The 25,293-nt window shown below is 44.9% G+C and overlaps 1 protein-coding gene and 1 long non-coding RNA gene across 2 annotated transcripts in view; one reads left to right on the top strand and one right to left on the bottom strand.

Moving 5' to 3' along the window:
• The window catches only part of SYNE1 (spectrin repeat containing nuclear envelope protein 1), a 672,549-nt gene that overhangs the window by 45,335 nt on the left and 601,921 nt on the right, over positions 1-25,293 (top strand). The window lies entirely within an intron of this gene.
• Positions 1-25,293, bottom strand: part of LOC142296221 (uncharacterized) — a 185,966-nt gene that overhangs the window by 79,475 nt on the left and 81,198 nt on the right. The gene's annotated exons all lie outside the window — the stretch shown is intronic.

Raw genomic sequence — 25,293 nt, 5'->3', positions numbered from 1 at the left:
GAGCTCTTCATGGTCTAAAACATTGGTGAGTACAAGTTATCAAAAAAATAAATAAAATTAAGAGTCCAGCTGTTTAGGTCCACTACAGCAATAGTGTTGCTTTAGTTCAAACCAGTCTTAATCTGAAAGTGATAACTGTGATATGGCAGCCAATATTGGCCTCAGTGATCTTATGCATGTATAATTCATAATCAGTGCAGGAAAGTAAACGGAGATCACAGGGACAACTGGAGCAGTGCTGCTGGGTTTGAGAAGGGTTTTAAAAGGCGTGTATGTTGTTCTGTTTTGTTTTTTATTGCCTCTCCTGCTTCCTGCTATATTTTGGGAGAGACATCATATCGACTATAATGATTGGGACACCACACAACTCTACCTATACCAATATAACTAAATATAAATATAATAAATATGTATCTTATATATAAACATAAAGATATATATATATTTTTTTATTATTATTTTTTTTTTCTACTAGAAATCTATCTGTGACCCAGTGATTTACAATTAGGGCTTCTTGGATTGATTTTTTTTTCAGTTAAGTGATACAGTACTTGGCATGAAGTGGGAAAAACACAAAGTTGGAACTAGTCACAGAACTACTCCAGACAATGTAGATATATTGTGTTCGGCCCAGTGCAGCGCCCTTTTGAGGCATGACACAGGGATTCTATTTTTGGGGTTCATACAAAGTATAATGCACATTGCATTGTGGTGAATGCAGCACAGTATAATTATTTATAATTCAACAGTACAAACATGACCATAGGAAGTGTGTGGTTACTTTGTTGGAGTATTGTGTGTGTTTGTTCTGTGCAATAGTAGTTGACAGATACCTGATGCCTGGAATTTCCATCACATGGGAACTTCCAAGGGTTCCCTTATGCAGAGGCGTATCTTGAGGGGGGCTGGCGAGCCATGTGCCCCGGGCGTAGTGTCGAAGCTCTTAAATCCACACCTGCACGCAGCTTTCACTGCTGTTTGCAGGGCCTACGTTCGTCTGTGGGCAGAGCTAGCACACACTGTGCACTGTGCTCCCGTCCCACAGATGAATGTAGATGCTAGAATGTACGGGCTCCTTCCAGGTATGACTTAATTCGTCATGAAGCTGGTCACACCCACTAACCTGGAAGATTGCCCATACATTCTAGGCTCAACCCACAGATGAAGAGAGGAGCTGAAGCATGAACATCCCGCCAGGCTGTATGTCCCCCCACCCCAGTTCTGTATACCCCCAGTACTGTCTCACCCCCCCACCCCATTGCTGTATACCCCAAAACTGCTGTCCCCCCCAACCCAGTGCTGTATAACCACAGTACTGTCTGTCCCCCCCACCCCATTGCTATATACTCCCAAAACTGCTGTTCCCCTCACCACAGTGCTGTATACCCCCAGAACTGTTTGTCCCTACCACCCCAGTGCTGTAAACCCCTCCGAATTGTTTGTCCCCACCACCCCAGTGCTGTATACCCCCAGAACTGTTTGTTCCCATCACCCCAGTGATGTATACCCCTAGCACTGTCTGTCCCCCCCACTCCAGTGCTGTATACCCCCAGAACTGTTTGTCCCCACCACCCCAGAACTGTATAGCCCCACCCTAGTGCTATATACCCCTAGTACTGTCTGTCCCCCCCACCGCAATGCTGTATACCCCCAGAACTGTCTGTCCCCCCACCCCGGTGCTGTATACCCCCAGAACTATCTGCCCCCCCCATCCCAGTGCTGTATTCCCCCAGTACTGTCTGTCCCCCCCACCCCATTGCTATATACTCCCAAAACTGCTGTTTCCCTCACCACAGTGCTGTATACCCCCAGAACTGTTTGTCCCCACCACCCCAATGCTGTAAACCCCTCTGAATTGTTTGTCCCCACCACCCCAGTGCTGTATACCCCCAGAACTGTTTGTTCCCATCACCCCAGTGATGTATACCCCTAGCACTGTCTGTCCCCCCCACTCCAGTGCTGTATACCCCCAGAACTGTTTGTCCCCACCACCCCAGTACTGTATAGCCCCACCCTAGTGCTATATACCCCTAGTACTGTCTGTCCCCCCACCCCAATGCTGTATACCCCCAGAACTGTCTGTCCCCCCTCCCCGGTGCTGTATACCCCCAGAACTATCTGCCCCCCCCATCCCAGTGCTGTATTCCCCCAGAACTGTCTGTCTCCACCTCAGTGCTGTATACGCCCATAACTCTTTGTCCCCACCACCCAGAACTGTCTGTCACCCCACCCCAGTGCTGAATACCCCTCTGAACTGTCTGTCTCCACCCCCAGTGCTGTATACCCCCAGAACTGTCTGTCTCCACCCCAGTGCTGTATACCCCCAGAACTCTCTGTCTCCACCCCAGTACTGTCTGTCCCCCCACCAAAGTGCTGTATACCCCCAGAACTGTCTGTTCCCACCCCAGTGCTGTATACCACCAGAACTGTCTGTCACTTGACCCCAGTGCTGTATACCCCCCAGAACTGTCTGTCCCCTGAGCCCAGTAATGTATACCCACAGAACTGTCTGTCCCCTGACCCCAGTGCTGTATACCCCCAGAACTGTCTGTCCACCAACCTCAGTGCTATATACACCCCCAGAAGTGTCTGTCTCCCCCACTCCAGTGCGCTATACCCCCCAGAGCTGTATGTCCCCCCACCCCAGTGCGGTATACCACCCCAGAGCTGTATACCCACCATAGCTGTATCTCCCCCCACCCCAGTGCCGTATACACCAAAATCTGTATGTCCCCCCCACCCCAGTGCTGTATACCACTTCAGAGCTGTATGCCCCCCTCTGGAGCTGTATGTGCCAGTGTCAGTGTGCACTGTGTGCGGCCATGTCTGTTAGCTATGACCACCAATAAGCGCGGCACAGCCACATGCCAAGAGGAGATGGATGGGAGACAAGCGGGGAGGTGAGTGAGGCTGTGGCCGGCTTCCCCATATTAATACCTCTAATGTGTATTTGTGTACATGTATCATGTGTATCTATGTATGTCAGTGTGTATGACTGTGTATAGATTTGTCTATTTAGATGTATACTTGTGAATTTGTCTTTAAATATGTATATGTGTGATTCTATGTGTGCATGGAGCCCACTGTGACTCTTTCGCCCGGGGCCCACAAAAACCTGGAGCCAGCCCTGGATGTACTGGAAGTTGTAGGTTTATGCAATACCAATGTGTATGGGTCTGACCTGACATTACAATTGATGTACCATGTACTGCTTGTGGTTCTGATTATATATTTCTGCACCAATGTGGATTTTGATGCTGTGTTTCTGAACTGATGGGGTTATATGGATGTACTGTATTTGTGTACAGTTGGTGGTTCTGATGGTGAATTTCTGTACTGCTGATGGTTGTGATGCTGTGTTTCTGTACTGTTGGGTGTTATAATTATGTATTTCTGTACCTCTGCTGGTTCTGGTGCTGTTATTAGTTCTGATCCTGTACACAAGTAGCAATTCATAAACTGTAAGATTGGACAACCCCTTTACTTAGAATTGGGATACACTGCTTAATTGTATAAGTAAAGGGCTCGTTTAAGTTTGAGATAAAATTCTGCAGTGACTCTAGGTGACTGCAGGTTTTTGAATTCTCACAATGCATGCTCTGCACACTTTTGGGATTCTCTGGTGCCAGTGGCAATAGTGGACAGTCAAGTGACCACAAGCATGAGATTTGTATACTTCTGGCCACATTCTGATTTGACGTGTACAGCCTCACTCAATTCCTTTTGAGTGAGACGACGCCTGTCTAGTCGGCACATGACCATATATATCTAAATCACGTATGTGCAGTTTTGTGACCTCCCACTCTCACCGCCGGCACCAGAGAATCCTGACAGAGTGTGTGCCGCCCCCGTGCCAGCAGTCGGGCTGCTCGAATCCGGATCCGCGGTGGCTCGAGGGGTGTCCAGACCCGGGGGTCATGCGGCCACTCAAATAAAGGGGGTATTTACAGGGGATTGTGTTTAGAGTTTGTGACACCACCCGTGGTGTGTGGTAATGTGGAGTACCACCGCTGCAGTTGGGAGTACCGGGGGCGATGGAGTGGGGCATCCTGATGTTAGAACCCTCCACGGGTAGGGGGAATGCCCCGGGACTCGGTGATGGTGCTCGGGGAGTGCCGTGGGAAGTGAAGGGGTCACTTGCGTACTCACTCAGTCCAAAGAGCTGACACCGGCCGTATAAGGGGTAATCATCAGGGACTGGGTAACCACTTGCCCTCTCTGCACGTGGGATCTCAATCTCACGGGCTCGCACCGCCATCGCCAGGCTCCTCATCTCTTCCCTCCAGTGGTCCAGTATAAACAGGAATTGTGTCCGCTTTCTCCTGCACAGCTGCTCCGTCTCTTCCTCAATCCAAGTCGCGGTCCTGGGAACATCACGTTCCGGTGACCAGCTCCGCTCTGCCATCTTGCCTCTGCGCTGTCCAGGAACGTTATGGCAGAGTCCTGGCATCCCTACTTCTCTTCCGCTGCTGCTACATGCGATCACGCCCCCTAGGTTTTCACTCAGCACTCTTCTCGATGCTGTGGCCCTCTGGGAACTTCCGGTTCCAGGCTCACTCTCAGGACGAAGGGCGGGGCTTCAGCTTTGCACGTTTTTGTGGAGAAGACGGCGTTTTGGCGCCAAAAGATGGCGGAAGATGGCGGAATTAAGGTCTTCAAGGCGCACGTCACCCAGGTAAGTGGGTCCTGCTCGTATCCTGTTCGTGACACCAGGAATTTGAGGAGTGCCGCCCCCGTGCCAGCAAGCCGGGCTGCTCGGATCCGGATCCGCGGTGGCTCGAGGGGTGTCCGGACCCAGGGGTCATGCGGCCACGCAAATAAAGGGGGTATTTACAGGGGATTGTGTTTAGAGTTTGTGACACCACCAGTGGTGTGTGGTAATGTGGAGTACCACCGCTGTTGGGAGTACCGGGGGCCATTGAGTGGGGTAGCCGGATGTTAGAACCCTCCACGGGTAGAGGGGGTGCCCCGGGACTCGGTGATGGTGCTCGGGGAGTGCCGTGGGAAGCGAAGGGGTCACTTGCGTACTCACTCAGTCCAAAGAGCTGACACCGACAACTGGATAAACCAAAGTTCTGGACACCGCTGCCGCTGAGGGGAGCTAGTTTGGGTCCCGTCCCCGATGGTGCTGCCTGGTGATCTGTGACCTTCCTCCTGGCACTTAGTTCACTTCTTTGTTGATCCCGGTAGTATAGAACTAGTCGGGTTACGCTCCCCAGTGTGGCTATTATGGGAGCTTGCTCTCAGGGTTCACGCTTGTGATTTTCTGGACCGTTTTTGTGTAACGTCCTATACCCCTCGTTGCGCTAGTACCCCGATTTTGGAGCGGGTGGAGAGCGGATCTTGAAGGCTTCTTTCTCGTCGGGTAAATTGTCAGGTTGCCTGAAGCTACTCACTGACCTAGGGTCCACGTACTCCGTTGTGCCCTAGTCCCAGCCCAGTGATGGTACAAGGCCGCCGCCTCTCCTCCTCAACAGTTCCATGCCCCTTGTCACGATCCCCTGCGACCGGGGGTCCAGCTCCTACTAGGCCCAGACCACCGTTTGCTACCTAGTTGCTTCCAAGGAGCCCGGCTCCTGACCTCCTCTCTCCTTCACTTCCTACACTTCACTGACCTACTCCTGACTCTACTGACCTCCCCTTACAAACCCCCCAAGTGGGCAACCCTATTCCACTCAGGCCATCCACTGGTGTGTCTGGTGGGTGTGGTGCAGAGTGTACCTAGGACTTTAATTAGCTGTTGTAGGCAACACCATGTAGTTGGGGACCCATAACCAAGGAAGAGGTGGATATTTCACAGAAGGGCAGATTGCACAATACCCTGTGATGACCTGATAGTCCAGAGCGTCACAAGTGCACTGTGAGAATTTAGAAGTCTGCAGTCACATATTGACTGCAGATTTTCATCTAAAACCTGGACAACCCCTTTATTTATAAAATTAAAAGGGTGGTTCACCCATATTTTTTATTGTCTAGCTCGATATTATATTGAGAAACAATGTTTCTCTCAAATACCTTGTGTTGGCAATAGTGCTTGTGAAAGGCGCTATTGCAGACCGCTGTTCCAGCTCCAGTGACGTCACCGTCAAGTGCCGCACACGTCACATCTGTGCAGAGCCGGCTGCATTCTTCCATAGTGACTCACTGGGCTGTGGGCGGTGTTTCAGCACTGTCACAGCCCATCTGATTCCTCCTCCCTCCTCCCTCACAGCAGAACGCTGCAATCAAGAGACGCGACACGCTGTGCTGTGAGGGAGGAGGGAGGAGAAGCAGATGGGCTGTGACAGCGCTAAAACACCGCTCACAGCTCAGGGAGTCTGGAAGAAGGCAGCCGGCTGCACGGATGTGACGTGTGCGGCACTTGACGGTGACGTCACTGGAGCGGGAACAGCGGTCTGCAATAGCGCCTCTCACAGACACTATTGCCAACACAGGGTATTTGAGAGAAACATTGTTTCTCAATATAATATCAAACTAGACAATAAAAAATATGGGTGAACCACCCCTTTAAACACTGTAGCCCAATCATAACAGCATGTAATATACTCCCTGTCAGGATTCAGCTCTGTTTCTGGTCCAGTAGTCATCATATGATGGCGCTATAATAATAAATAATAATAATAAAATAATATGGCCACTCAACTCATATGTGATTTTCATACTTGCATGTGACAACTGGCTTTTCTTCCTATGTTTCTCTTTGAACATTGAGAGAATTATATTATTAAGAGCAACTCGTCATCAGGTGACTGTGAGTATGCAAACCACATATGTATAATTGGTCACATGGGGGGCGCCAAACTGAAGTCTTGACCCGGGTGCCAGAAAGCCTAGATACACCTCTGCCTAGAGATGAGCAGATCAATCTACAGAGCACTGAGTTTGAGTCAAATTTTCAGAAATTCGCAATTTCACACAAATTGTATCTGATTTTGCAAAAAAAAAAAACCCAACTTGCCCCAGATCAATTCCCACACTGCTCAAGTATCATAGAGTTGGACTAACATTGTGCATCACCTTAATGCCCTGCCCTGCAGCTATGACATATTTCAAATTATCTTACCATGTGCAGTGGTGGTTAGTCAGTACCTGGGCCATCACAGATCAGCGATTCCCCCCAGCAGACAACAGTGTGTATGGCAGAGTTGTTTTCCATCCCCAGAATCACTGAGTGAATCTATAGTCCGCTTTACATGCTACAACATCGCTAAAGCGATGTCGTTGGGGTCACGGAATTTGTGACGCACAGCCGGCCGCGTTAGCGATGTCGTTGCTTGTGACACCTATGAGCGATTTTGAATCATCGCAAAAACGTGAAAAATCGCTAATCGGTGACATGCCCCCCTATTCCCAATTATCATTGCTGCTGCAGGTACGATGTTGTTCGTCGTTCCTACAGCAGCACACATCGCTATGTGTGACACCGCTGGAACGACGAACATCTCCTTACCTGCGTCCACCGGCAATGCGGAAGGAAGGAGGTGGGCGGGATGTTCGTCCCGCTCATCTCCGCCCCTCCGCTTTGATTGGGTGGCCACTTAGTGACGTTGCTGTGACGCCGAACGAACCGCCCTTTTAGAAAGGAGGCGGTTCACCGGTCACAGCGACGTCGCTAGGCAGGTAAGTAGTGTGATGGGTCAGCACGATTTTGTCTGCCACGGGCGAAATCGCAGCGTGTAAAGCGGCCTTATCTCTTCTGTAGAGTTTAAGTTCTTGTGGTCTCTATCTCCTCTCCCCCACATGAGCAATTACAAGCTTTCCAGTATTGACATTCAGAATGTCAATGTATTGAATGTCAATACAAGAATCTATTCAATCAAATTTTGGGGGGAAAATTAGTCAAAGTTGGCAAATTTTAATTTAAAAAGGCCTGCTGATCTCTATTAAAATTCTTAAATCACTACTCTAAGGGGTACTTTACACGTTGCGACATCGCTAGCATCAGCTAGCGCTGCCGAGCGCGATAGTACCCGCCCCCGTCGCACATGCGATATGTGGTGATTGCTGCCGTAGCGAACATTATCGCTACGGCAGTTTCACACGCACATACCTGCTCGGCGACGTCGCTGTGACCGCCGAACTATCCCTCCTTCAAGGGGGAGGTGCGTTCGGCGTCACAGCGACGTCACCGCGACGTCACTAATCGGCCGGCCAATAGAAGCGGAGGGGCGGAGATGAGCAGGACATAACATCCCGCCCACCTTCTCCCTTCCGCATTGCCGGTGGACGCAGGTAAGGAGATGTTTGTCGCTCCTGCGGGTTTACACACAACGATGTGTGGAGCTGCAGGAACAACAAACAACATCGTACCTGCGGTTGACCCAACATTATGGAAATGAACGACACTACACAGATCATCGATTTTCAACGCTTTTGCGATCGTTTATCGTCGCACCTAGGATTTACACGTTGCGTTGTTGCTACTGGCGCCGGATGTGCGTCACTAACGACGTGACCCCGACGATATTTCGGAAGCGATGTCGCAGTGTGTAAAGCCCCCCTTAGGCCGGTGTCACACTTGCGAGTGACTCACACTAGAATGTGTCTCATTACCCAGAACAGCCTGTGCTCTCCGGATCGAAGCGGGCAACTGCACGTATTTCTATGTAGCTACACGCTGCTGTCTGGAGAGCGGCAGGCCGTGCCTGGTGATGTGTTTCGAATCTCGCATGAGACTGTCACAAGTGTGACGCCGGCCTAACAAAGTAGCTGATCTATTTAATGGGTATATTCCTGTCTCATTCAGTAAAGAAGCCCTGCCATGAAGTTTTTTTTTACGTTAAATCTATGTATACGTGTATGGATTGTATTTTGCGTGTGTTAATATCCACAACTACCGCCGCTTTCTCCAGGATCCAGCACCATAATATCCTCAGCTACCGACGCTTTCTCCAGGATCCAGCACCGTAATATCCTCAGCTACCGCCGCTTTCTCCAGGATCCAGCACCGTAATATCCTCAGCTACCGCCACTTTCTCCAGGATCCAGCACCGTAATATATTCAGCTACCGCCACTTTCTCCAGGATCCAGCACCATTCCGCTCCTCTTCTGAGTGAAGTCACCACCCTTCAGACTACTCAGATCACACTGTGCTCTATATGACCTGAAAGTGGCTCTTACAATGTAAGCCTATGGAACATCAGCACAAGGCTCCACCACCTTACAATGTAAAACCATATACATACACAGTGCATCCGCACACTACAAATAATGAATTAATTAACTACAATATTACTGTAAACTTTAAAAACGTGAAGTACTTAGCATTTTTGATCAAAGCCATCCAAACACATCAAGGACTACGTAGAAATTGATGGTCCCTCTATTCACTAATGTCCTACTTCATACGCCAAGCCAGGTCTCATCGGAACTAGGGAAGTGAAAAGAAACCAGGCATAACTCGCAATGAAAACTTACGTGGAATAGACCGGTGTATAAGGGGGGGAGCACTGGAGGGGGTCACCCCCCAAAAATAGGGAGAGCCTATTACTTTTATTATTAAATTAATATACAGGTTCACAAATATGGTATGTAGCCAATATACAGCTTATAGGCATATTTTTTTAGAGGTGGGCCCCTCTAGTGCTCAGCACCCTTAAACACCCATCTTTCCCACATAAGTTTTTATTACGAGTTATGCCTGGTTTCCTTTCAGAATAGATAATAAGAAAGAACATATAGAATAGATAGAAAGAAATACCAGAATAGCTTGAAAGAGGAATAGCTAGCTTGGACAGCTGTTTTTGTTTTTTTTTGTAAAACAATGATGTGGGTCGCCCTCACTTTTCATATCTAGCACAGGAACAGCAGCTGCAGGCTGCAACCCTCAACTGTCTGCTGTATCCAGGCTGGTTATGAAAAATAGAGGGGATCTCACACTTTTTTTATTTTATTTGATTTATTTAAAAAAAATAAATAAAAAAAATGACGTGGGGTCCCCCCATTTTTCTAAAACCAGCTAAAGTGCAGCAGACAACTGGGGGCTAATATTATTAGGGTGGGAAGGCCCATCATAATTTGGCCTTTTCCAGCCTAACAATAGCAGCCCACAGCCGCCCCAGAAGTGGCGCATCCATAAGATGCGCCAATTCTGGCACTGAACCCGGATCTTCCCGTTGCTCTGGTGCAGTGGCAATTGGGGTAATAAGGAGTTAATGGCAGCCCACAGCAGCCACTAAGTCCTAGATTAGTGATGGGAGTCGTCTATGAGAACCTGCCCCCATCACTAGTCTGTAAGTGAAAGTAAATAAACACATACACCCCAAAATCCTTTATTTGGAATAAAATACAAAAAACACCCTCTTTCACCACTTTATTAACCCCTAAATACCCCTGCAGGTCCGAAGTAATCCACACGAGGTCCCATGGTGGCTTAGCTCTGCTACATCCCTGTCCCGTCACAGCAACACCATAGAGCACGAATGCCCCCTAACAGCAGACAGAAACAAGGCCGCGAGATGAAAATGAACTCGGGTGAACCTTTGACGTCAGTGCCGCGACACAGGCAGTAGAGCACGGCCCACAGCTGTGACGTCAGAGGTTCACCCGAGTTCATTATCAGCACGTGGCTCTGTCTCTGTGTAACGGCCTTATTTGCGGTCACAGGTGAAGGATTCCAGCTGTGACCGGAAATCACCAGTGATGGCACCGCTGATCGCGCGGCTCACTTCAGTCACTCTGGTGATTTGCTGTTACAGCTGGAGGACTGTGGCAGCTGCTAACCTGAGTGACATCACCGCTGATAGAGCGACTCACTTCAGTTGTTGTGTGGAGCTTACAGTGAGCAGTCTTGTTCTATGGCGCTCGCTGCTTTTCAGATGTAGCAGTGCTGAAAGCATCTTGGTACCGTGTGGATTACATCGGACCTGGAGGGTTTAATAAAGTGGTGAAATAGGGTGGCCTTTTTGTCTTTTATTTCAAATAAAGTATTTTTGGGTGTTCGTGTTTATTTACTTTCACTTACAGATTAGTGATGAGGGGGTGTCTCATAGGCGCCTGCCATCACTAAGCTAGGACTTAGTGGCTGCTGTGGGCTGCCATTAACTCCTTATTACTCCGATTGCCACCGCACCAGGGCAATCGGGATGAGCCGGGTAAACTCGCAGAACTGTTGCATCTAATGGATGCGGCAATTCTGTGCTGCCTACTGATATTTTTAGGCTGGGGGGCTCCCAATAACTTGGGTCTCTCCAGTCTGAGAATACCAGCCCCCAGCTGTGAGGCTTTATCTTGGCTGGGTATCAAAATTGGGGGGACCGCACGCCGTTTTTTTCAATTATTTATTTACTTATTGTACTGTACTGTACAATATTGAGTGATTGGTTGCTGTCTGACAGCTGTCACTCAGCGTGGGGATGTGTCTGACTGCAGCCAATCATAGACATCGGTGGGTGGGGGAAGCAGTGAACATGAGATGAGTCTAATGGGTGGGTTAAGTGAATATGAGATGAGCCTAATGAGCGGCCGGCACTTTCAGAAACAGGAGAGGCCATGGGAGCAGTGTGACAGCCGCGCCGCACTGTGCCGGTGATCGGTGAGTATGAAGCGGAGAGAGACAGAGAGAGAAAGAGAATGGAGAAAAGTTGATAACCTGCGTTTTGTTGACAAAAATGCATTCAAAACTCAACCAAAAGGCAGTGCAAATGCACAGCTAAACAGTTTGGTTGCATTTTGGCACACCTCATTCATTTCAATGGGTGGAAAATGTTCACAAAACGCACTAAAGAAGTGACATGTTGCTTTTATTTAGGCAACGATTTTGACAAATATTTGTCAAACAAAACGCTGCTGAAAAAAGCAACATGCGCATGGAATTTCTGATTGAAGCAAAATGCATGCATATGTCAATGACACAGTGCAGTTTAAAATGCAACCAAGACACAAGAAAAAACGCAACATGCGCACATGGCCTAAAAGAGACTTCCTGCTCATGCTTAGAAAATAGAGTGAGAGATTGACTAGCGGTAATATCACTTAGAGGAGGAGCTGAACGGAGCTGGACACCGGAGAGAGTGACTTTCGGTGAGTATATTAATGTACTCACACTACACTACATGCACATATAGGCTATGTGCGAATGCTGTTAATGAACAAAAAAGGCTTTATGCTTCTATAATGTCTTGTACGCAGTATAACAGTCAGCTTTTACTACCAAAATCAATGGAGAGGTGGCCATGATTGTGTGCATCTCAGTATTTTTGATTTACCGAAAAAGAAGAGCAAGCATTGCACATCACCTTTTAGTGCAATCTGATCTAACAAGTTGCTATTGATAAATGGGGCTGAAGACGTCTATGATCTGGATAAGTAAGGGTCCCCTACGCATTTCTGCAAAATGTTGTGATTATGCCATAAATGCCTGCGATGGGAATACCTTTTTTATCCACCTCCCACATGTTTCAAATGTAGTATTTTTGCATCATTCTCCAAAAAAAAAATTACACCAGAGAAGTGACATTGCAGAAGACACAACACAATGGTAAATGCAGTGTTGGAGCACAGTAATTACTATTTTGTGCAGTCTCCCTATTATTCTAGCTGTGAGATTTTATACATTATTGCCAAGAATTCATTCAGATGACTTTCTTGCTCTCTATGACAGTGCTAACAGTTTTACTGTTATTTGATGTTCACAATACATGTATACTGTAACTGTGACACAGGAACTAACTATACCGGTGATGTTCCTCTCGAAATAAAACCAGTAAATATGAGTCATTATATTCCTCTTTCAAGTTCTTAAAATTCTATTTAACACCTTCCTACTTAATTATGGTAATACCGACCGAAAACCAGCTTGACCACTGCAAGGCATTGTGGAGATGGATCCACTTGAAAAAAATGCCACAAAGACTCATTCTAATTAATTCTCATCTTTGGGTCCAAAGTGGAAGTTTTTTCAATTTGATTTTATTCCCCCTATTTTTCAGTATTTCATTTTTTAAAAGTGCCATACGGTTTTAGAGATATATTGTATTTTTCAGACTATAAAGGCTACTTTACACACTGCGATATCGGTCCCGATATCGCTAGTGTGGGTACCCGCCCCCATCTGTTGCGCGACACGGGCAAATCGCTGCCCGTGCCGCACAACATCGCCCAGACCCGTTACACATACTTACCTGCCCGGCGACGTCGCTGTGACCGGCGAACCGCCTCCTTTCTAAGGGGGCGGTCTGTGCTGCGTCACAGCGATGTCACTGAGCCCAATAGCAGCGGAGGGGCGGAGCTGAGTGGGACGTAACATCCCGCCCACCTCGTTCCTTCCGCATAGCGCCGGGAGGCAGGTAAGGAGAGCTTCCTCGTTCCTGCGGTGTCACACGGAGCGATGTGTGCTGCCGCAGGAACGAGGAACAACCTCGTTACTGCTGCAGTAACGATTTTTGAGAATGGACCCCCATGTCACCGATGAGCGATTTTGCACATTTTTGCAACGATGCAAAATCGCTCATCGGTGTCACACGCAACGGCATCGCTAATGCAGCCGGATGTGCGTCACCAATTCCGTGACCCCAACGAGTTCGCATTAGCGATGTCGTAGCGTGTAAAGCCCCCTTTAGACTTACTTTTTATTTCCAAATTTGAAAGGAAAGTGGGCTGTGTGTCTTCTAGTCCGGATTTACCTGACTCACTGTGGTAGTGGCGACAGCAGTGACAGTGGAGCAGGTCTCAGGAGGCATAAGCAGGGTCACCGATTCAGAAAGTTGGGGCAAGCACATGTGTCCGCTATTAAAGAAAATTAATATTCACTGCTCCCCATGCCCATAATAGATGGATATTGTTGGATAATACTTTTGCAATTCATTGGTTATAAAAATTTGTAGTCATTCTTGAGATAATAAAACATGCCTTACATGGAACCAGTTCCAGACCTTTTACCTGCTTAATTGATGATGAAAAATGAGGGAGTAGTCCATGCAGCCCATTAAAGAACTTTTCAGATAATTGTTCAATTACTTTTGGTTCCTTGAAAAAGAGCCAGCTACATATTATAGAGTTGTAATTCTTAAACCCTTTCTCTAATTTGGATGTTAATACTCTCAAATTAAAGCTGAGAATCTACACTTTAAGGGCTCCGCCACACATCCGTGAAAACCACGTCCGTGTAAAACGGGCCGTTTTTCGGGTCCGTTTTCCGTTTTTTATGTCCGTTTTTATGGTATGTGTGGCCTGCGTGTGTATCCCGTATGCTAGCCGTATGTGCGTGTGGAATGTCCGTGTGTGCGTGAGTGAAATAACTGACATGTGTATGTGTTGTTCGTGTGAATGTACGTGTGTGATGCAAAATGTCGTTACTACATGTCGGAAGACAGAGTAGCGGGATGAGAATGAACTCGGGTGAACTTCACCCGACTTCATTATCATGCCGCGGCTCTGTCTTTGTGCCGTGTACTGATTAGCGGTCACCTGTGAAGGATTCACCGGTGACCACTAATCCCCCGAGTGACTGAAGTGTCCCCCCCTCTCTCATACTCACCGTTCCCCGATCCCCGGCTCTGCACGGCGTTCACACTGCTCCGGCGGCTTTTTCTAATTTGAAAAAGCCAGCCGCCCATTAATCAATCTCATATTCCCTGCTTTACCCGCCCACCGGCGGCTGTGATTGGTTGCAGTGAGACACGCCCATCACGCTGAGTGACAGGTGTCACACTGCACCCAATCACAGCAGCCGGTGGGCGTGTCTATACTGTGCAGTAAAATAAATAAATAAATAATTAAAAAAACCGGCGTGCGGTCCCCCCCCATTTTAATACCAGCCAGATAAAGCCATACGGCTGAAGGCTGGTATTCTCAGGATGGGGAGCTCCACGTTATGGGGGGCCCCCCACCCTAACAATATCAGTCAGCAGCCGCCCAGAATTGCCGCATACATTATATGCGACAGTTCTGGGGCTGTACCCGGCTCTTCCCGATTTACCCTGGTGCGTTGGCAAATCGGGGTAATAAGGAGTTATTGGCAGCCCATAGCTGCCAATAAGTCCTAGATTAATCATGTCAGGCGTCTAGGAGACACCCTCCATGATTAATCTGTAAATTACAGTAAATAAACACACACACACGAAAAAATCCTTTATTAGAAATAAAAAACACAAACAAGTTCCCTCATTACCAATTTATTAACCCCGACAAACCCTCCATGTCCGGCGTACTCCACGGACCTCCAGCGTCGCGTCCAGCTCTGCTGCATGCAGGTGACAGGAGCAGCAGAAGACACAGCCGCTCCTGTCACCTCCACGCAGCTAATGAGATGAGTAGCGCGATCAGCTGCTGTCAGTCAGGTAACTCGCGGCCACCGGGTAACCTCAGTGGCCGTGGCCGCGGGTAACCTCAGTGACAGCAGCTGATCGCGCTACTCATCTCATTAGCTGCGTGGAGGTGACCGGAGCGGCGGTGTCTTCTGCTGCTCCTGTCACCTGCATGCAGCAGAGCTGGACGCGACGCTGGAGGTCCGTGGAGTACGCCGGACATGGAGGGTTTGTCGGGGTTAATAAATTGGTAATGAGGGAACTTGTTTGTGTTTTTTATTTCTAATAAAGGATTTTTCGTGTGTGTGTTTATTTACTGTAATTTACAGATTAATCATGGAGGGTGTCTCCTAGACGCCTGACATGATTAATCTAGGACTTATTGGCAGCTATGGGCTGCCAATAACTCCTTATTACCCCGATTTGCCAACGCACCAGGGTAAATCGGGAAGAGCCGGGTACAGCCCCAGAACTGTCGCATATAATGTATGCGGCAATTCTGGGCGGCTGCTGACTGATATTGTTAGGGTGGGGGGCCCCCCATAACGTGGAGCTCCCCATCCTGAGAATACCAGCCTTCAGCCGTATGGCTTTATCTGGCTGGTATTAAAATGGGGGGGGGACCGCACGCCGGTTTTTTTTAATTATTTATTTATTTATTTTACTGCACAGTATAGACACGCCCACCGGCTGCTGTGATTGGGTGCAGTGTGACACCTGTCACTCAGCGTGGTGGGCGTGTCTCACTGCAACCAATCACAGCCGCCGGTGGGCGGGTAAAGCAGGGAATACGAGATTGATTAATGGGCGGCCGGCTTTTTCAAAAGAGGAAAAGCCGCCGGAGTTTTTATAACAGCCGTGCAGCGCTGCGCTGGAGATCGGGGAATGGTAAGTATGAGAGAGGAGGGAACTGACCGACAGACAGCTAGAGGGACAGACAGACATAGAGAGCGACCGACGGACTGAGGGAGAGAACGAAACATAAAAAGAAAAAAGACTGACATGACATGAAAAAAGCACAAAACATACAGGGAACAAACAGAGATGCGTCCGTGTCACTCGGACGTGCGCACAGACCCATTGACTTTCATTGGGTCCGTGCTGCGTGTTGCGTGAATAAAACGGACATGCTGGCGTGAGACACGGCCCACAAAACGCATCACGGAGACGGACTAACGGACATAACCAAAAACGCAAGTGTAACCGCTGAGATATAGTAACATTGGTGCACGTTTGGCCGTGTCTCCAGTATACACGGAAACGGACCAAACACGCACGTGTTTCACGGATGTGTGTTTCAAGCCTAAAGGAGTAGTTCTGTCTAAAATTATAAGTCTACAGTGACTGTAGACTTATGAGTCCACCCAGCTGTTCGCTGCAAGGATTCGCTGGTTTCTGGGACAGGAACACTGGTCACGTGTCCATAAGTATGCAATATAAATACTCCCGGCAAGAACCTGACTAGTGGACATGGCCTCACTCAATACAAGTATATTTAGCGAGGCCGTGCCCACTAGTCGGTTTCTGGCCAGGAGTATGCATATTGCATACTTGCGGTCACATGATTGCCATTCCTAGCTCAGTGCTGGGAGGATTTACAAGTCTGCAGTCACAGAAAATTAATACATAAAGCTAAGTGTATGTGTGTGTGTGTGTGTGTGTGTGTGTGTGTGTGTTCGCGTGTGTGTGTATGTCCGCTAAAGGAATCCGCATTTACAATTACAAAATTTTGCACAGCTACCTCATTTGACTGAGGGAACATCATAAACTATGTTTTGAGGGGACAATTTAACCCCGTCCTTTACAGTTATTCACTAAAAAAATCTGCCTTTAATAAGTCAATGAAGCTGGGCGCTACAGGTCATTAATAGGAGCTCTGATTGGTTGCTATAAGCAACAAAGGATATTCTTAGTATAAGAAGATTTTGTGTGAGGTAATATAATATTGAGACGGATAGAGAGAGACAGACTGAGAGAGAGGGGGAAACAGACAGAAAGAAAGACAGAGGTATAGAGAGACAGACAGACAGAAAGAGACAGAAATAGGCACAGACAGAAAAAGAGGCAGAAAGGGAAAGACAGAGAGATAGAGACAGATAGGGAAAGAGACAGACATGGAGAGAGACAGACAGACGGAAAAAGACAGACAGACAGATAGGGAAAGAGACAGACAAAGGCAGACAGGGAAAGACACAGACAGAGAAACAGGGAAAGAGACAGATAGGGAGAGAGAGAGACAGATGGGGAAATATCAGACAGACAGAGGAAGACAGGGAAAGAGGCAGACAAACTGTTAAGAGACACACAGAGGAAGACAGGGAAAAAGACATACAAAGAGACAGAAGAAGACAGACAGAGGCAGATAGGGAAAGAGACAGACAGGGAAAGAGACAGACAAAGGAAGACAGGGAAAGACACAGACAGAGAAACAGATAGGGAGAGAGAGAGACAGATGGGGAAAAATCAGACAGACAGAGGTAGACAGGGAAAGAGGCAGACAAACTGTTAAAGAGACACACAGAGGAAGACAGGGAAAAAGACATACAAAGAGACAGAGGCAGATAGGGAAAGAGACAGACAGGGAAAGAATCAGACAGACAGGGAAAGATACAGACAGAGAGAGACAGACAAAGGCAGATAGGGAAAGAGACAGACAGAGAGACAGGGAAAGAGAAAGACCAAGAAAGAGACAGACATACAGAAGCAGACAAGGAAAGAGACAAACAGGGAGAGAGACAGGCAGAGGAAGACAGGGAGAAAGACAAAGAGACAGAAAGAAGAAGGCAGACAGGGAAAGAGGCAGAGACAAAGAGACAAACAGGGAAAGAGACAGACAGTGAAAGAAACAGAGAGACAAAATGAGACTGACCGAGAGATAGAGAAATAGACAGGCAGGGAAAGAGACAGACAGCAACACAGAGACAGACAGGGAAAGAGACAGACAGACACACAGAGGCAAGCACACAGTGACAGACACACAGAGAAAGACACACAGAGACAGACACATAGAGACAGGCAGACACAGAGCGACAAAGAGCTGGAAAGAGACTGATACAGAGACAGACAAACACACGGCTAGAGACAGACAGGGAAAGAGACAGACAGGGAAAGAGACAGACACACAGAGACAGAAAGAAAGAGACAGATAGAGAGAGAAAGACAGAGAGACAGTTACTATTCCAGGCAATGCCGGGTACTACAGCTAGTCTAATATATAACTGTATTTGTAATACATTTTGGTAAAGAAAACTTTTGTCACTGTCTGTACATTTCTGGACTTAACTGTATGCTTGGCTTTCTAAACAACCGTTAGTGCTGAAAGGAAGTACAACAAGAAGCTTCCCTCTTAATGTTGCCTTTTCACTGATTTCTTTATTTTTTTCACATCCGTAGTTTCGGCTTGTTCCTGTTTTAATTTTAGATCCATTAGATAAATATTCATCACTAGTACAACCGACTGAAGCCACAATTAGGAAGGAAATCATTTATTTCAAAGCAACGAGTGAAAAATGAGGATTTCTCCACTTGCATATTTGGTGTCATTCATATTATTATACGGAATGTTGAGTTTTCATTATATTTCATTTTAAAAGGGTGGCTTCAAGAACAGCATGTTTTAAAATAGATTCAACGCCAGCATGAAATTTATGGTATAGTTTCTCCTAACACTCAGCAATTTAATGTATGGACAGGCTATGTCCACAAAAGCAATAGCTAGTCTCAATGAATTATTCCTCCCTCCCACCCCAAATAAGTTATTCTCTATCCATGGAGAGGGAATGACTTTCTGAGTGCTAGGGATCCAACTTCTTGATTCCCATGTACACCAAGATTGGGGCTGTCGAACCTGAAGAATGGAGTCCTGCCGCCTCCGATCTTCAATAGAAAGGAAGTTCACATTCTCATTTTTCGCTCTGTTCTTTGGTAATGAGACCTCTGGAGAAAGCCAAGAACAATGCTAAGGTTTCTCTGGCAGTTCCGTAGACAATGAAGGAAGTTGGGGTTGAGCAGTTGAACCTCTGCTCCACAGGCAGGTAGTTAGTAACTACCTGCCTGTTTTCTTAGGCACATTATAAAAAAAAGTATAGTATATTCACTTTATTTTTTTTCCTTTTGTTCCCCTGAATATTAAGGGTTTTTTTTGTTTGTTTGGTGTTTTTAACATCCATAATATTATTTAAGAGATATAGGCCTTTTTATTTACTGCACACAATATATAATAACAGCCAAGTGGGAGACTGACTTCACCAACAACTCTCAATGAATGGGCTTTATTGCTTTTTAAGGGCTGTGTTTTCCTACAAGATTTTCCTCCCTAGGGATATTCCAGGTCACCTTCTATGGAGGGAGCTCTGGCTCAGCCCCATCAAGTTAAAGAGACTTACTGTAGTGCAATGTACAGCGAGTGGCCAGAAGAAGCGCTCTGCAAGAAGAACTGTCATTATGACTGTTTACTACATAGACGTCATACAGCATTCTGTATTACCCCTATGAAAAAAAACAATACCAGAAATGTTGTGCACAGAAGACAAATTGAGTAATGTATCTTTATTAAATAAAAAAGAAAATCAAGACATATAGATAAACTCCCACATAAAGGTAAAATCACTCGTTATCTTTATGTAGAAGTTTATCCTCATTTTTTGTATATATCTGGCAGGTGTGCACGTCATTTCTAATACGGACTCTTTTCTTAGATGATTTTTTTTGTAACTTTTTCTTTTCTACGGGGTTTTAAAAATAATTAACAACAAATAGCAACAAAAAATGTTGTAGGTTCCTTATATATAACACTATTTGATCTATGGCAAAATGGCAAAATGTCCTTTAGAAGAATGATAAAGAAAAAAATAAAGTGAAGCTGGTCTTCCATTCATCTACTTGTTTGCTGATTGGTAATAATTTCATAGCCCGTTTAGACAGGCAGATCTCTCTTATTTGCGCTAACAATGATCAGTAATAGATTGTTTATTGCTGATACACATTAGTTCTGTTTACACAAGATGATGAGCTGTTGGGAACAATGATCCTTTCACCCTACAATCAAGCACTTTACTCGTTCCAGAAATGCAGATTCATGATAATTGTGCAGTGTATATGCATCTTAAAGGAACCTGTCACCAGGTTTTTCCCATATAAACTGTGGCCACGACCATTAAGCCCTTATATACAGCATTCTAGATACTGCATATAAGTGTCCGAGCAGATCTGTATAACGTAAAATAGACCTTTTATAATACTCACCTGCGAGGCGGGTCGCTGACCTTCATCTGGCGCCTCCTATTTTCTTGCGATTTCTGTCTTTTTTTCCTGCTTTGTGCAGATGACGCGTCCTATGTCATTGACACAGTGTGTCTTCCATTGTTATCTTATATAAGTACTGATGTATACAGTTGAAAACAGAAGTTTACATACACTGTCTAAATAGACACGTATGCATGTTTTTCTCATTATCTGACATGAAATCAGAATAAAACTTTCCCGTTTTAGGTCAGTTACGAACCAAAATTATTTATATTTGTCAAATGTCAGAATAATGAGAGAGAGAATGTTTTAAGGCATTTTTGTTACTTTCTGCAAAGTCAAAAGTTTACATACATTTCCTTAATATTTGGTACCATTGCCCTTAAACTGTATGAGTTGGGTCAAACAGTTTGGATATCCTTCCACAAGCTTTTCACAATAGCTGGTAGGCATTTAGACCCATTCCTCCTGACAGAACTAGTGTAACTGAGCCATGTTTGTAGGTCGACTTGCTCGCAATGGCCTTTTCAGCTTTGACCATAAATTTTCAATAGGATTGAGATCAGGGTTTTGTGATGGCCACTCCAAAACATTGACTTTGTTATCCTTTGTTAACCCTTGTAACCAGTTTGGCAGTATGCTTTGGGTCATAGTCCATTTGAAAGACCCATTTCTGCCCAAGCTTTAAGTTCCTGGTTGATGTCTTGAGATGTTGCTTCAGTATTGCCACATAATCTTCTTTCCTCATGTAACCATCTATTTTGTGACGTTTACTAGTCCGTCCTGCAGCAAAACAACCCCACAACATGATGCTGCCAACCCCCATGTTTCACAGTTGGGATGCTGTTCTTAGGCTTCAAAGCTTCTTCCCATTTTCCTCCAAACATACAATGGTCATTATGACCAACAGTTCAATTTTAGTTTTGTCAGACCACAGGACATGTCTCCAAAAATTAAAGTCTTTGTTCCTGTGTGCATTTGCAAACATTAATCTGGCATTTTTATCTTTCTTTTGGAGTAATGGCTTCTTCCTGGCAGTATGGTCTTTCAGCCCATGTTGATACAGTACTCGTTTCACTGTATATTGTTTTTTTATTTCCCATAATGCTATGCAAAGAAGCAGTGTGTTTCAGGTGTTTATTAAAGTACATCTACAGGTGTGTCTCTTATTAACTCAGATGTTGCCAATAAACCTATCAGAAGCTTCCACAGACATGACATCATCATATTGACTGTCCCATATTATTTAAAAGCATAGTTATTGTAGTAAACTTAGTGTATGTAAACTTGTGACTTTGCAGAAAGTAAAAAAAAATGCCTTTAAACATTCTCTTTCTCTCTTTCATTATTCTAGCATTTGGCAATATAAATAATTTTGGTTCCTAATTGACCTAAAACGGGAAAGGTTTATTCTGATTTCATGTCAGATAGTGAGAAAAACATGCAGATGTGTCTTTTTAGATAGTGTATGGAAACGTCTGTTTTCAACTGTAGATGTTATATCTGATATAAGAAGTACTGATACACAGCAGTTATGTCTGATATAGGAAGTACTGATACACAGCAGTTATATCTGATATAGGAAGTACTGATACACAGCAGTTATGTCTGATATAGGAAGTACTGATACACAGCAGTTATGTCTGATATAGAAAGTACCGATACACAGCAGTTATGTCTGATATAGGAAGTGCCAATACACAGCAGTTATGTCTGATATAGAAGTACTGATACACAGCAGTTATGTCTGATATAGAAAGTACCGATATACAGCAGTTATGTCTGATATAAGAAGTACTGATACACAGCAGTTATGTCTGATATAGAAATTACCGATATACAGCAGTTATGTCTGATATAGGAAGTGCCAATACACAGTAGTTATGTCTGATATAGAAGTACTGATACACAGCAGTTATGTCTGATATAGAAAGTACCGATACACAGCAGTTATGTCTGATATAGGAAGTGCCAATACACAGTAGTTATGTCTGATATAGGAAGTACCGATATACAGCAGTTATGCCTGATATAGAAGTACTGACACAGCAGTTATGTCTGATATAGGAAGTACCGATACACAGCAGTTATGTCTGATATAGAAGTACTGATACACAGCAGTTATGTCTGATATAGGAAGTACTGATACACAGCAGTTACGTCTGATATAGAAAGTACCGATACACAGCAGTTATGTCTGATATAGGAAGTACTGATACACAGCAGTTATGTCTGATATAGAAAGTACTGATACACAGCAGTTATGTCTGATATAGAAAGTACTGATACACAGCAGTTATGTCTGATATAGGAAGTACTGATACAGAGCAGTTATGTCTGATATAGAAGTACTGATACACAGCAGTTATGTCTGATATAGAAAGTGCCGGTACACAGCAGTTACGTCTGATATAGAAAGTACCGATACACAGCAGTTATGTCTGATATAGGAAGTACTGATACACAGCAATTATGTCTTTTATAGGAATTACTGATACACAGCAGTTATGTCTGATATAGAAAGTACTGATACACTGCAGTTATGTCTGATATAGAAGTACTGATACACAGCAGTTATATCTGATATAGGAAGTACTGATACACAGCAGTTATGTCTGATATAGAAGTACTGATACACAGCAGTTATGTCTGATATAGAAAGTGCCGGTACACAGCAGTTACGTCTGATATAGAAAGTACCGATACACAGCAGTTATGTCTGATATAGGAAGTACTGATACACAGCAATTATGTCTTTTATAGGAATTACTGATACACAGCAGTTATGTCTGATATAGAAAGTACTGATACACAGCAGTTATGTCTGATATAGAAAGTACTGATACACTGCAGTTATGTCTGATATAGGAAGTACTGATACACAGCAGTTATGTCTGATATAGAAGTACTGATACACAGCAGTTATGTCTGATATAGGAAGTACTGATACACAGCAGTTATGTCTGATATAGGAAGTACCGATACACAGCAGTTATGTCTGATATAGGAAGTACTGATACACAGCAGTTATGTCTGATATAGGAAGTACTGATACACTGCAGTTATATCTGATATAGGAAGTACTGATACACAGCAGTTATGTCTGATATAGAAAGTACCGATACACAGCAGTTACGTCTGATATAGAAAGTGCCGATACACAGCAGTTATGTCTGATATAGGAAGTGCCAATACACAGCAGTTATATCTGATATAGGAAGTACTGATACACAGCAGTTATATCTGATATAGGAAGTACTGATACACTGCAGTTATGTCTGATATAGAAAGTACCGATACACAGCAGTTATGTCTGATATAGGAAGTGCCAATACACAGCAGTTATGTCTGATATAGAAGTACTGATACACAGCAGTTATGTCTGATATAGAAAGTACCGATATACAGCAGTTATGTCTGATATAAGAAGTACTGATACACAGCAGTTATGTCTGATATAGAAATTACCGATATACAGCAGTTATGTCTGATATAGGAAGTGCCAATACACAGTAGTTATGTCTGATATAGAAGTACTGATACACAGCAGTTATGTCTGATATAGAAAGTACCGATACACAGCAGTTATGTCTGATATAGGAAGTGCCAATACACAGTAGTTATGTCTGATATAGGAAGTACCGATATACAGCAGTTATGCCTGATATAGAAGTACTGACACAGCAGTTATGTCTGATATAGGAAGTACTGATACACAGCAGTTATGTCTGATATAGGAAGTACCGATACACAGCAGTTATGTCTGATATAGAAGTACTGATACACAGCAGTTATGTCTGATATAGGAAGTACTGATACACAGCAGTTATGTCTGACATAGAAAGTGCCGGTACACAGCAGTTACGTCTGATATAGAAAGTTCCGATACACAGCAGTTATGTCTGATATAGGAAGTACTGATACACAGCAGTTATGTCTGATATAGAAAGTACTGATACACAGCAGTTATGTCTGATATAGAAAGTACTGATACACTGCAGTTATGTCTGATATAGGAAGTACTGATACACAGCAGTTATGTCTGATATAGAAGTACTGATACACAGCAGTTATGTCTGATATAGAAAGTGCCGGTACACAGCAGTTACGTCTGATATAGAAAGTACCGATACACAGCAGTTATGTCTGATATAGGAAGTACTGATACACAGCAGTTATGTCTGATATAGAAGTACTGATACACAGCAGTTATGTCTGATATAGGAAGTACTGATACACAGCAGTTATGTCTGATATAGGAAGTACCGATACACAGCAGTTATGTCTGATATAGGAAGTACCGATACACAGCAGTTATGTCTGATATAGGAAGTACTGATACACTGCAGTTATGTCTGATATAGGAATTACTGATACATAGCAGTTATGTCTGATATAGAAGTACTGATACACAGCAGTTATGTGTGATATAGAAGTACTGATACACAGCAGTTATGTCTGATATAGGAAGTACTGATACACAGCAGTTATGTCTGATATAAGAAGTACTGATACACAGCAATTATGTCTGATATAGGAAGTACCGATACACAGCAGTTATGTCTGATATAGGAAGTACTGATACACAGCAGTTATGTCTGATATAGAAGTACTGATACACAGCAGTTATGTCTGATATAAAAAGTACTGATACACAGCAGTTATGTCTGATATAGGAAGGACTGATACACAGCAGTTATGTCTGATATAGAAAGTGCCAATACACAGCAGTTATATCTGATATAGAAGTACTGATACACAACAGTTATGTCTGATATAAAAAGTACTGATACACAGCAGTTA

The sequence above is a fragment of the Anomaloglossus baeobatrachus genome, chromosome 3 (assembly GCF_048569485.1).
Source record: "Anomaloglossus baeobatrachus isolate aAnoBae1 chromosome 3, aAnoBae1.hap1, whole genome shotgun sequence".
Lineage (NCBI taxonomy): Eukaryota > Metazoa > Chordata > Amphibia > Anura > Aromobatidae > Anomaloglossus > Anomaloglossus baeobatrachus.
The sequence above is the reverse complement of the archived record's forward strand: the minus strand, read 5'-3'. Positions and strand labels throughout refer to the sequence as shown.